The 14,281-nt window shown below is 42.7% G+C and overlaps 1 protein-coding gene across 10 annotated transcripts in view; it reads left to right on the top strand.

Annotated features, from left to right (window-relative positions):
- The first annotated feature begins 2,283 nt into the window (after positions 1–2,283).
- The window catches only part of mef2d (myocyte enhancer factor 2d), a 60,486-nt gene continuing 48,488 nt past the window's right edge, over positions 2,284–14,281 (top strand). For 2 of the 10 annotated variants that reach the window (XM_048261498.1, XM_048261493.1), the window contains exon 1: positions 2,287–2,574. The gene's annotated coding sequence lies outside the window, so the exon portion shown is untranslated. Of the gene's footprint in view, positions 2,575–14,281 lie in introns of all 10 variants that reach the window. The other 8 variants (XM_048261491.1, XM_048261492.1, XM_048261486.1 and 5 more) reach the window with 8 other exon arrangements.

Here is a 14,281-nt window from a genome sequence, read left to right as displayed (position 1 = left end):
GTGATTATGACTTTTTATGAAACCAACTTAATCGAAATATAAGGATTATTTTGCTACATTCAGTTTCATAACAATGCTTTTCTTTTATCTTGAGTTGTCTTGTGCATTGTCTTTTTACATGTTGGATTATATTTAAAATTCCGTTTAAACATGTAAAACATTTAAGTTTTGAAAATGGATGATAGTTCCAAAATCAAATTCCAAACATGATGAGTAATCATGTTTTATAATCGTGATAATGATTTTTGCCATAATCGACTAGCCCTAGAGGGCGTAGTCTGTAATTTTGCCACTTCCTAAATTTACCCCCAATGGAAACTAGGCTAGCAGCCTTTCTTTTCCTTGTAACTCCGTAAAATAGTGATGGGGCCATGAGTCACATGTGGACATTATTCAGCTTGTGTCACAAGTGCAACATGGTGTACGCCTGTATTCAACTGCTTCCTTATGCCTGAACAATAAAGGTAATAGTGGGGAACATATCTAAATAAATATGTTCCTAATGTTAAAAGGCAAAGGTGAATTGCATTGAGACGCATAATGGCTATTTATCTATTTGCCTGTATATTTTCATACTGTGTAGAATGCACATCCCTGACCGCTGACTGGCACTGTCCATTGCGACTCCGACAAATGTGTGAGAGGGCAACAGGGTGCCCATCTGTTTGCATTTATTCTCCTCCACCAAAACCTCAGTACATAAGCCTCTTACTACAGAATGAAACACAGTGTAATCTCTTCCTCCCTCCCTCTACCTCTCTTTCCCTCTCCCTATCTGTACGTCTAGTCTGCTCCCCACTAGCCTACTCCTAATTACCCCCAAAATCCCCTCCCTCTTTAATTAATTGTCATAATTAAATGAATTTGCATTAAACCTATATTGGCAAACAGCATGCACATACGTGGCCAAACAGTGGATTTAGTTACCCCCCTTTAAAAATCCCTAATTTATTTCACTAATTCAAGGAAAACATGGAAGTCTTGCTTTTAAGATAGCCGGGCTTTGAGTTGAGTCACCTCTAGACCTAGGCTACTGTCTATGTGGAGAGATAAACGACAGGCTATATAGCCTGACTCAAAACGATTAATAAATGGGTCAATTATTATTTGTAGCAAGACAAGATAGTATTTTTCACGCACTTGCTACTAGCACAGGCCAGACAGATTAATTGATGTGGTCTGTGGGTTGTAGGCCTACACCAGTCCTACTGTACCTTTAAAAATCTTTCTTGCAAACGGGTAGTCTCTTGCTGTGACAAAATGACGTGCATGTTTCTCTACGGAAAATATGGCGTAAGTTAAATTTACAGAAAGGCCAGTTTCACATGAAGGGAGTATATGCCTCGCATACTGAAACACGTCAATAAAGAATATTCCGAGATATATGTCTACACGCTTTGTGTTTGCAGTATAGCCTTCATGTTACATCTTTATCGGTCCATTCCGTTGAATCGTCATCCGGTTTTTCATTTTTTCTCACCGTAGAACTACCCTCAACACTGTAAACATGATATTCTTCCACGTGGTAGAATAGTGCTCTCCTTTTCTGATTCCTGTTCTGTAATATCTGCAAATATGGGGACTATCTGGGCTTTGCCTAGCTCGTCATTTAGAGTCATATAAAGGCTAATGCAATGTTTACTAGCCTATGCTGTACATACCGGTGTACTCCTTAGTAGGCCTAAAATCGTGTAGACCCTATGGTTTGTCTTTAGCCTATTTGACAGGCAATTTGAGGATATTACAAATGAGCTTTATAGACTAATGCAATGGGGATTAATGCATTGTAGTTAGTTCAGAACAAAAAGAAAGCCAAGGACAATATAAAGGTTATTTGTTTGTCTGTATGCCTAGCCTGTCATGACATTATTGTAGATAGACCTTCAATAGCATTTTCAGTTGTTATAACGTCATAAAATGAATGACCCTTGATTGCAATTGGCATAATCGTCTGAGTATGGGAATTGCCTCAATCAGAGTATTATTTAATATGAATGTTATTCTCGTTGATATGTTTCAGTAAAGATTAAAGTCATAATTTCCGGTTGTAGGTTATAAAGCATGGTAGGTAGGCTAGTTACTGATTTGACAGGAAAATAGCCCATTGACAGCGCCTAAACTCTGTCATGCATTGCCTACACTTGTATACAATGTAGAAAGGCGGAAGGATACATTGACTTCGCTCTCTGTGTTCAAGTATGATCTCGCTGTAAGTCCTTCCTATTTCACCTTAACCCTCGCCTACCAACTTTGCTTTCACAAGTAATGATCTCCTCGCATTGCTCTTGATTGGTTAGCCATGATGAATGCCCTGCTACTATTGGCTAGTCAAGTGTCAATCATAAAACGATGCCAATCATGGTAGATTGAACATCGCTTACATTGTATCATTTGACTGAACAAGCTACCTAAATAATTACCTAGTACATCAAGAGGAAAGGATTTTTGCTACTGATGCAGATACAATTTGAATGCCAGATCGCCTGTTTTTATTTTCATTCCCCTCGGCACACATTTAACTAGACCTCTAGAAATAGCGTCTTAACCCTACAGATGTGGAAACAGTACTCCGGGGTAAGTCACTCTTTACCAGCTAGCTCGGCAGCTTGGTGAGATAGCTAGCTTGCCTGGCTAGCCCATAATTGCACTTTGACATTTACATTTTGCTCTGAACTCAAACCAGCAATGATACTGGTTACAATTTTAAGCGAGACAACAATGTTAAAACAAACTTGTTCGTTATGTCACTCATTGCACGTTCTGTTAGATGTGGACAGAGAATGAGCTCATGAAATGGAAGACAAGTAAAGCTAGCTAACCTATCGCTCCCAGGCAGCCATCAATTCGATATGGTGGTCCAGGTCTCGTGTTATATATATATTGCGAGTGTCAACGGTATGTTAACTTAGTTGGCTTGATTGCGTTAAAATGTAGTAGTATGTGCAAGAGTAAGCCAGTAATTAGGCTATACGTTTACAAAAGTGCAAGTGTTGCAGGAAGAATTTACGCATTGTTGTTGTCATTGCATTCGTGTGCGCAACAGTCGTGACAGGCAGCTGTCGAAAAGATTAACGTCTAAAGAAGTGTCATCGAGATTGCATCTCGATACAGCAGGCTACATTTAATGGATGTGTTACATTTTTCAGAGGTTATGTTAATTTTAACTATATGACCGTACTTTCTCTAGATCGCAAATAGCTGCAGTCTAGGGTAGCCTAGACATCAGCCTTTATTAATTTAGGAAAATAATTTGGGTTATGATCACCCGGTTGTAATTCTAGCATTCAGAGCGATTGACAGGTTGTTTGACGGAAGCCTAGGCTACTTTGTAGATCATCTCCTAAACCTATACGTGCTCAAAACATTTGACACGTCAAGTTCGGTTGAACTAACTAACGGCACCTGGAAGAAAACCACGTAAAAAGTTACTCTTGTAACACTGACACAAAATCTGTGATATTATGCAAGTTTACGTGTGTAGGGCTTGGAATTCTTTGCCAGCATTATTTCCATAGTATAGCTCATTGCCCCTCATAGACTATCAGCATGTTTCCTACCAACACGTTTGGAATTAACTTCAGTCTCTGGTGTTTTGCTATTGAAAAAATAAAAAAGTAGGCTAAAGGAGATATACTTCTTTGTCCACGTGAACTGTCCTATTGCCAATTGCCTACGTATTTCAAGGTCTCACTAGTGAAAATTCTTTGAAGCATATTGTGTCTCTCATGAGTGACAGTAACACGCTGCCTAATTTTCTCTGCTGTGAGTGGAAAGCCAACCTCATTATCAGGCGGGTGCTGTGGTCATGCCAGCAGGTAGTGCATGTCGTGATTCCCAGCAGAGACTTAGCCTACATGGCGTAAACTGAATCCTCTGACTCTCAAGCCAGTCAGCCTCACACACATGGCCAGGCTCAGAGAAGACAGAATGTCCGTAACTGTAGCTCTTTTACTTTGGCCCCAAGCTCCCTGTTCAAGTATTTCTTATTTTTCTTTACATGTGTGGTTTCAGTTATGTTGCGATATACTCTTGTTCTTTTTTTGTATAATGTTAAAATTATGTTGAATATTAATCAAGATGATGGGTGAAAACAGCGCTCTTACTGTGCAGATTTACCTATTCTTCAGATTTACCTATCCGTACGGGTATTTGTGGGCGTTTAAGGGCGTTTTTGGGAGGTAACCGGGTACGCCATGCTTTCGGAGGTGCAAACAAACGCTGCATTGCCATTGAGATGAGATAACATAGTAAGGAACCAAAAATCCGATTGTTTGCACCTCCAAATGGGTGGTGACGTACGTATGTGACGCGAGTTTGTGTGAAAGAATCCTGGCTTGGCTGTTCTTTTGGGAAACATCTGTTTTGCTGTTTATTGCCCATCCTTTGCCACATGTGTGACGCAAGCATATGTTGTGAGTAAAATACAGGTGTTTTTCACTTTACTTTTATAACTTCTGCTGTTCAAAACTTTATAAAGGAGATTAGTTTAGATTAGTTTACATTTTGCTTGAGTTGTGGCTGTTGATGTAGATCCTGCCTCCTGTCCATCACACATGTTCACATACACGTCAGTCTGAAATACAACATATTGGCTAGTTGGTGGGTTTTGGACAAATTTGTTCCTGGTTTGGCTTGGAATCCGATTTGTTTGCTCAATATCCTTGGCAGATGGGTTCGGAAGGATGGCATGTTGTAGGCTGTCTGATTGTAGTTTCCTTTGTTAACCGTCTTCACTTTTTAATTGGGTGCATCCTTGTTGGAAGGTAGGTAGGTGTTGTCGGCGGTTTGCAAGCCAGAAAATGAAAATAGGCCTAGGTTGTGAGGTTATGTGGATATGGATGTAAGCAAGCAGAGAGTGACAATTTGTTCTCAGCCAGGCTCTGGCTATTTCAGTCTGGTAGCTCTGTATTTTCTATTGCTCAAGATAGAGCTAAGAGATTAGATCACCCATTTCCCAGTTGGATTTTTTTTTCAGGGATGTTAATGTTTCAATCGCAGGCCTTAACACCAACTCCCGCAAAATAACCTAAAAATCACAGTTATTGTGATAGTAAATATAATTGGAAAGAAAAAAAAATACCTGAACAAGGTGCTAATCCACCTTGGCAGTACCACCACCAGTGTGTTAGATGGAGAGCGTGGAACTGGCAGATCGCAGGCAAGCTGCTATGCCATTCAAAATGGCCTCCATCTCCCCTTGTCCACGCTGGTGGGGGATTACGGGTGAGTGAGGCAGGCAAGCAGGTACTCTCCAGCAAGGGCAGAAGCCTCCCAGGACTAATCTGTCTTGCAGCAAGCCCTTAATTGAACGGTCATCAGCTGATCCAGGGGTTAAACATCAATTAAGACAATGAGCGGAGCAGCACACGGCTTGGAAGGAGAGGGGAGCCATGGGCCAGTGGAGGTGAACAGCACCCCCCACCCACCCCCTCTGTGCAGTCATACTCAATCATGTCAGGCAAGAAGGAGAGGAAATGTTTTTCCCACATGGACAGACAGACAAAAATCAGTGCTTTTCTTGTTCAGTGTTTGTGTCTTGAAGACCTACATGGTTTGGGCAATTTGCACATCATCATCAGATAACTGAAGATGAATGTAGATGACTGGGCTTTATGCATTGTTGTCTTTAGTGCTGCTTTTTGTTCAGTCAAGGTGATAATAGATTTTTGCTCACATAGATTTCAGCTTGTTCCTCCGAGAGAGCATGGTTTGCATTTTACTTGGGGTGCCAGTTAAAGCACATTTAGTGGCAGTGATTGGGAAATATTTTCTGTGGTGTCTTCTGATAAGGCTCTGTTCACAAGCTGCCAGATGGACTGCAGGTTTATGAATATGTAGACAAAACTCAGGATGGCCTACCTTTCAACGTTGCTGGTCTAGAAATGTTGTGTCCGCCTGCTGTGCCTTCACCTTACTCCCTAGCAGTAACAAACTAATTGGTCTTAAGTGCTCATGAACAGGTAGACCCAGCTGTCACAATGGCATAGCAACAATGTTGTCGGCCCCTCCTGCGTTCTACAGGCTTTTCAGAGGAGAGTGTAAGTGATGAGAAGTCAGCGTTGCAGAGTTTGGCATATTTTTACTCCACTTGAGTGGATGTTTGTGTGAAACTGTTTATTTTCATTCTAGTGGTAAAACTTTAATGATCGTCACCCCAAGCCCAGTTGATAAATCTTTGATAACAAATGTTCCCAATAACGGTTAAAAAAAAAAAAAAAAAAAAAAAAAAAATCAGGTGATGTAGGCTACTGTGGAAACATAAATCCGTTACCTCTGGCAACAGTCAGAGCGAAGTAGCAGGCACTGGTCTATCTGCAATCCATAATTGATTTACTGACATTTTTCCTAGGCCAGAGATGAATAAAATCTCTGGACTACACAGGGCTGGTGGCCACCGCCGGTGTCAACTTACTGAAGTGGTGGCAGCTGTTGCCCCCATAAAAGAAAGCTCTGCCTTCTCTCGATCACTTAAAGCTGTTCATGCTGAATCTGTTGGAGACCGCTGCTCACTCAGTGACATATTCACACAAATTATCATCATTTCATGACAAATGGGGGTTTAGTGAACTGTGGTTAAACCTGCACTGTGATAAAAGGTTATTAGAAATGGGAATTAATAGGTCACACAAGATTATGTATTGGTCTCACTGATCTCACTGATCTTAATCTCCCCTGACTGTCTAACTATACTAATTTAATGGCTTGCCAGCACACACTAGAACTGTACAGAGCTATTTTGTATGTAAATATCAAAATTATAGTATAGAGTCTTTATTGTCCTATAAGGATATTAACTACTTATGGCTTAGTCAACAACTTCTCACAGGACAGAACCAAAGCGTGTTTGCATATTGTGCAGTTTTTCCTGTATCCAAATGCTTCCACTTCCATAGATGCCAATGTCCATGAGTGATTTAGGTGATTTCTTTAATTATAATTTAATGCAAAAAATGCTTTCTCGTCAAAGATGTTAAGAGAGTTAAGAGTCTTCTTTTTATCTCGCCACATCTAACATGCTTATTGACCTTGGAATCAAGAACCAATAAAGTGAACTTTAAAGTTAATGACACTGTTATTTCAGCCACTCTGATCCCACCCACTGCCACGACCACGAGGACTTGGTGATACTCTCTCACACCGTCTTGGAATGTTGCCTTCGAGAACAGTTGGCCTAATTGCTAACTAAGCAATTACTAAGTCTTCAGGAAGAGCTGTGTAGGTCACAATATTATAGTGCTTTCTCAAATATACAAAAGCAGTGATATACCTGAAAGGAGGCCAGTCTTTAAGAAAAAAAAGAAAAAGAAAACACTGACTGTATCCTCTGTAGTCTCTTTCTAGCATAATCTGTGCAATTCATGACCTAATTCGAGTTAGACGTGGGAGAAAGAAGCACAATTAAAAATGCACATCCGTGTTTTCCAGTGTGGGATTATGAGAAGCTAGATGAAGGACCATACTAAAACTCTTCAGCTGAGTATATTACACCATAGGTCTGCACCGCCCATGAGTACTTTGTTCCTCTGGAACATGTATTACGTTGTGAAGCTGCAGGCTTTATCCAGATTAAGTTTTTTTTCTCTCTCCACCCATCATCATATATATATATATATATATATATATATATATGTATATATATATAAATATATATATATGTATATGTTCCAGCAGTAAAATGGTCTCCATCTATAAAGCCCACCCAACAACCATGTGCATGGGCCAGTGCTATGGTCACATGGCCTTGAATAGAAAATATGCTTTATGTAGGTCAGATGCAACTGAAATGCATACATATATGTAAGATTAATATGGTCAACATTTTGTTAAGGACTGTATTACATCATAGGCTGACAAAGTTGTTTTGGGGGTGTTTACATTTCACGGTACTGAGTTATGGTGTAGTGTTTGTTATGCCCATAATTTGTAATCCTCAATGTTGAATCATCATTCCATAGCCTACAATATTTGAGTGGTTTCAGATGAGGTTTAAGATGGAATGGATTTTTTCCAGTAGAAAAACATTTCCACCAACATAAGCATTTCTCAAGTTCCTTTCCTTGACACAATATAGCCTAAGTAACTTCTCACGATGCATGAAATGGCATCACCTCTAGTCTATTTAGAGGAGAGAAATGTCTGGTAGTAATATAATATGGCTCTGTTCTAAGGCTGACAAGGGTTCAACCAAAGTCCTTTTAGGCAAGTCCCTCCACTCAGCGGCCATATAGCAACGCTTTTTGGGTACTCATCGGGCATCCTATTCGGCAGAAATGCGCGTGCGCAAGGCTTCATGACACCAACCGTGCTTCAGCGGTGAGTTCACAACACATGATTGGCACGATGATTGCACAACACAGCACATAATTGCCTCAATGTAGTCACATCACACCACATTAGTGGCTCAATGTATACACATGTTGACGTTTTGGCGAGGAAGGGGTGGGATATGTGTAGACAACGGGTTACAAACTAACCCCATGCATTTCTATGGAGGATTTTTTGAGTGCTGTGTCTCAGAGAAAAGTCTCTGGTTCAACGCTCTGGATGAAACGTGTTTAGAATGTGTACATGTATCTGTCTGAATCATACTCTCACGCACACAGCAATAATTGTTTTTTCTGCAAGAGAATGGTTGTTTGCATACCACGTTTTGTGTCGCGAGACATCAATGAAGTCAAATTGCTATGGAGAACAATGTGATGCCTTTATTATTACGCTGACTGCATAGCAAGACAAAGATGTTCGGTGACTTTTGTGGGTCCTTCTTAAGGAAGAAAGGTAGGTTCGAAGGGGGGTAATTGTCAAACAAAATTTTGTGATTGCATGGTCAATGAATCACTACCAATCAATACCATAATTGTCATTGGATTTCAATCTGTGTGTAATGACATTATTTGGCACGCTCCTTGTGTTCTCATGCACTTTCAACATTTCAAAGAGAAGCGAGGGATGGCCTGCTGGGAATATTTTCCATCCCATAATGAGTTCCTGTTTGACAAGCGTTGCGTTTTTGTGGTCATCCACACTCATACTGAATGGACACGAATGAGCCACTGGCTCTTCATTGTGTCATCGAGTAGGGCTGGTCACAACCAGGAAATTCTAGTTGATGATTAATTGTCATCCAAATAATTATCGTTAATGATTTTCGGTTAATTTCACTCTACTTTTAGGTCATAAGCCCTATCATAGTGTAATAATACACTAGACCTTACGAAGAAGAGTTTGTTATGGAACATTTAAATGAAAGTACTTTTCTGTTTGCTTTTTAGACTTTGTAAACAGAAATTAAAAAAGGGTAGATATGATGTATAACAATTTAACTATGCATAGCCTATTACTGGAAAATGCAATACTACTGATTATAATGGACTATGATTAATGGCCTAGAGCGAGATTTATTGATCGTTTTGGAAGGATACACAGAGGGCCATGAAGGGTTCACCTGAAAGTGTGCTTCTTAAAAAAAAAAAAGCAGTTTGCTCTCATAGAAAGTGCGTATGAGATGTGTGGATATGGGTGGGGGGCGGTTTAGGGCGGTGCAATGAGCAAAAGTGGCTCCAGATATGGTTGGTATTAGATCAGATGGCACCCTGGCATGGGCGCTGCTGCAGGAGCGGATGGGCAGCATGGCACTGGGGCTGCTGGCACTGGGGAGAGCTGGCAGAGGGCAGGGCCAGAGGAGGCAGGCCGGGCGAGGGGGACGGGAGGAGCGGACGGGGTTACAGTGGCGTGAGAGCAGGGGCTGGCCAGCACTCCGGCACAGCTGAAACAGCAAAGCGCCGGGGTCTGGAGATGAAACTCTACACCACACTACCTCTCATGCTCTCTCTCTCATTCTCTCTCTTTCTCTCTCTCATGCTCTCACATTCACTCTCTTATTTGGTTTGCTGTCTTATCCCTGTCTTGCTTTCATCTGGGGTCCTGCTAATTCCTGCATGTCTACAGTCATCCCACCTGCCCTTTTTTCTTTTCTCATTCACACCATGATGGCTGTCTTTTTCTGTCCTGTCTCTTTCACACACACTCTCACGCTCTCTCTCTCTCTCTCTCTCTCTCTCTCTCTCTCTCTCCTCATTCTTGCACTCATTTGCTCATTCATTCTTTCTCATCTCTGTCTCTGTCTCTGTCTCTGTCTCTCCCTAATTGCTTTGGGTAATATCTGATTTCTCTCTCTCTCTCTCTCATTCTCTCTCTCTACCCCCACACACACACACACACACACATTTCACTGAGATGCATGCTTTAATGTGATTGTGCATATTGTGTTAGTCCCCTGGTTCACGTTTCTCTCTGACGTGTCTCTCCGGGTGACCTGCTTGAGTTTTTATGAGCGTGCAGATGTGCTCCTGGTAGAAGCAGGCCATCTGCACGCACTCTCTGTCTCTCTCTCTCTCACTGGCATTCTCTCTCTCTCTTCTCTCTTTGTCTCTCCTTCATTTTCTGTTCCTTTCTCCATCTTCCCCTGTTTTTCTCTGCCATCAATCTCTCTGCCCCTTTCCCTCTCTCTCTCTCTTTCTCTCTCTCGTACTCTCTCTCCGTGTGAAGGTTCCATGTTGTTGGAGGAGGGTAGCTGGCCTGTTCTCCCTCCACTCTTAGCTGCTGTGACTGAGAGCTGGGAAGCTCTCCAGTGGCGAGGGGAGGAGACGGGCCCAAAAATCCCCTCTGCATCCTTCCAGAGTGACACACTTCCTTGTGTTTGTTTGTGAGAGATGTGGAAGTGTGTGAGAGAGAGAGAGAGAGAGAGAGAGAGAGTGTGTGTGTGTGGTGTGTGTGTGTGTGTGTGCGCATGCCTGCACGTGTGCCTGTGTCGCTGTTTGTGTGTGCACGCTTGTCTGAGTCGGGAGCCCTCGGAGCGATGTCGCACACAGACGGCAGGAGGGAGGGCCAATTTGATGGGAGTGCAGCCGACGAGCAGCAGCGTTGCGAGGGGGGAGGAGAGGAGAGGAGGAGGGCAGAGGCAAGAGAGTGATGGAGACAAGGAGGACAGGAAGTTGGAGTGTGAGTGGATACGCACACGGGCATGTCAGCGGCAGTGGACACAACCCTGTGCTCGGCGTCGGCACGGCTGCCTGCCTATTTGCCCCTTTGAGAGGGCAAACATCAACTTGCCATTCCTAACCTTTTCCTATGACCCGTTTGCTAGTACCTCATCAGACAGAACAAGCACGGCATGACGGGGCCGCCATTGGTCAGTCAGGGCATCACAAACACCTGTGAAGGGTCCCTGTGACAGGACAGTGGTGTATTCCCATTCAGACCATTTGTAAAGAGATCAGAGCATCTCCCTTCTGTGAAGGCAGACCAGTGGAGAAGGCAACTCTGAGTTGAACGCAGTAACATCCAACTTTGTCACATTTGGCATATTGTCAAAACTTGCCAGAGTTGCTTCAACTAGTGACAGCTGTTTTGTTTTTTCTTTTTGCCTTGTGGTTTGCGCCGTTAGCGCTAACCTAGCCTCATATTCAATTTCAATATTTTCATCACTTCAACTTGTGTCGGCTGTTTTGTGTTTTCTTTTTGAATGTTATCAATGTTACTAGTTACAGCATCAATGTTATCGCTCGACAAGCGGATGTGATTAGGCTTGTTTGTTTTTTTTAGCCTCCTGACATTTGCCATAAACCTCATTGTGGTTTGTGGCGTAGCGGCGAGTGTTGTCTACCTGGCCTCATCAGCCCACGTTCCAATATTTTCATCTAGTTCCTCTTTTTGTGTGTGTGAGTGTGTGTGAGCTGAGTGTCTCACCTCTCTCCCACTTTTCCTGTTAGCTGAGTCACACATATGCACATGAATGTTGCGCGAAAGCTCACACTCGCACATGCGGTGCATGGTGTTTGTTCCTCTGGTTTTCGTGTCTGCCATTTCCATCAGTGGTCTGAGAGACTCTTGAAACACGTCGTCCTCTCTCCCCCCACAATGGATGTTTTACTGCTGTTTACTCTCGACTATAATGAGTATCATATTATCCAAATGTGATGACCCATTTATAGAGGCTTTTGCTCTGCGTGATGCAGTCAATTCCACATACAGTTGTACGTTCTGTACACCAAGATATGTAGATGTTCCCGTGAAAGTGGAACAAAGTTAAATTTTCTACAGTAGGTTGGATTTCCGAATAGGATTTGGTCATCTTAAGTGACCAATGGGTATCTTACTCTCTATTCTTCTCTCTTTAGTTGTGTCGCAATACTTATGCAAACACAGCCTCCATACACTGCTCATATTGCTCCTGCTATGGAAGCTGTGAGGGAAGGCATTTTTGTACCAGGAAACACACATAGACACCCACACACAGACACACACAGTTACAGTTAAATTGTCCTGACAAGTCATGTAGTGCTGAGATGCTTTATGCCTTGGTTTCTCGATCACAGATGGACCCCCCACACACACACACACACACACACACACACACACACACACACACACACAAACATACACACACAAACATACAGACAGTGGCCTACATGTGTCAGTTAAACACTACACTGTGGTTAACCTCGGTCATTCTGTGATGGTTAATGGCCAGCACCTCGAGCGCTCACTCCGTCTTCGTGGTGAGAAATGCAGAGACCACAAAGCAAAAGTGCCAGACCTTGGCCAAAACCAAACCCAGGCCCCAAAAATGGGTTAGCCATGTCACACTGTGTGGTTGGTGGTTCCATGAAAACACACACACAAACACACACACCATACCTGAAGGGTCAGGTATGTACACTTTTCATCTGTCGTGGAAATTGTCTGTTCTCAGTTTTGTTATTTGAGTTAACACACCCAATGCTATCATCTTCATGTTTGTGAGGCCTCAGTTTTGTAAATGGCATTACAGAAGAGCATCAGCCTTGCAATAACATTCCGTATCAAGAGGGCAGTATGCTTTATAAGCTGCTCTGAGTATGCACAGTGTCTCTGTTTATAGCCTTCCATCAACAGTAGTGTGTGGACTCTGCTTATAGCCTTCCATCAGTCACTGTAGTGTGTAGACTCTGCTTATAGCCTTCCATCAGCCACTGTATTGTGTAGACTCTGCTTATAGCCTTCCATCAGCCACTGTATTGTGTACACTCTGCTTATAGCCTTCCATCAGCCACTGTAGTGTGTAGACTCTGCTTATAGCCTTACATCAGCCACAGTAGTGTGTGGACTCGAAAGTGGGCCATGTTTCACGTTTCACAACATCAGCAGCCGCAGTGATTCTGTTGATGCTGTTATTGTGGGAATACACATGCCTGCACTGACCCAATCCCTATTTGAGTCCAATTACTTCCACACTGCCATAGCATTATTATGACCTGTGCTAGCATACCTAGCGTAGTGGTCATATGGGTTTAAATGAGGTTTTTTTTTCCCCCAGTAATTTTGTGTCAACGATTCCAGAGACACTGAAAGACCGGGCTGCATGAAACTTAGTGGGCATGTAGCCCCCAAGGATGACACCGAACCATTGATTTTCGTTTTGATCTGTCGCCCCCCCACCGGACTGGACCCCATAAAAGGAGGGTAGGGTGGACACAGTTTTCTGTGAATATCTCGAGAACCGCAGGGCCTAGGAATACCACATATGTTTTGTATGTTGGGCTCAAGGGGCCATCTCAACCCATTCCATAACCACTCATTTACGATATAACGCCACATGGCTAAAGATGAAAAGCACAACTGAGGCTCTGTAATGGCAGGTATCTTTGGCTGACGTGTTCAGAACTGCATGAAAATTGACCTGTAGGATCACTGTGACACGCTCTGAATGCATGCTGAGTTTCTTGGAATTCCGTTCATGGGGGGGGCCACACAATAAATGAATCATGTAGTGACTGTACACAAATCGGCCTGCGAATGGTGGTGTTGAGCGAAGGGTTGCCAGATGAAGTTGAAATATACATATACACACACACTTACATACACACACGCGCACACGCACACATTAACACACACATAAAGACATGCACACACAGGCATGCACACACAAGCATGCACACACACACACACAGGCACATAAACATACACACACACACACACAGGCACATAAACACACACACACACACACACACACCATTACCCCCGCCACCACACACACTCACAAGCCAACACACACACAGATAAGCACAGAAGCAAACACACATAAACATTTACATACACAAAAGTTGCAAGAGTAGGGGATGGAGTAGGAGATGGAGACAAATTGACAAGCATGATTTATTTTTGCGGCGCGAATGTGCAAGACTGGGCAGCGGTCATATTTTGTACCGCTCTGCTGTACATCTAGTTCAAGGCTCAGGTT

The sequence above is a fragment of the Alosa alosa genome, chromosome 13 (assembly GCF_017589495.1).
Source record: "Alosa alosa isolate M-15738 ecotype Scorff River chromosome 13, AALO_Geno_1.1, whole genome shotgun sequence".
NCBI lineage: Eukaryota > Metazoa > Chordata > Actinopteri > Clupeiformes > Clupeidae > Alosa > Alosa alosa.
The sequence above is the reverse complement of the archived record's forward strand: the minus strand, read 5'-3'. Positions and strand labels throughout refer to the sequence as shown.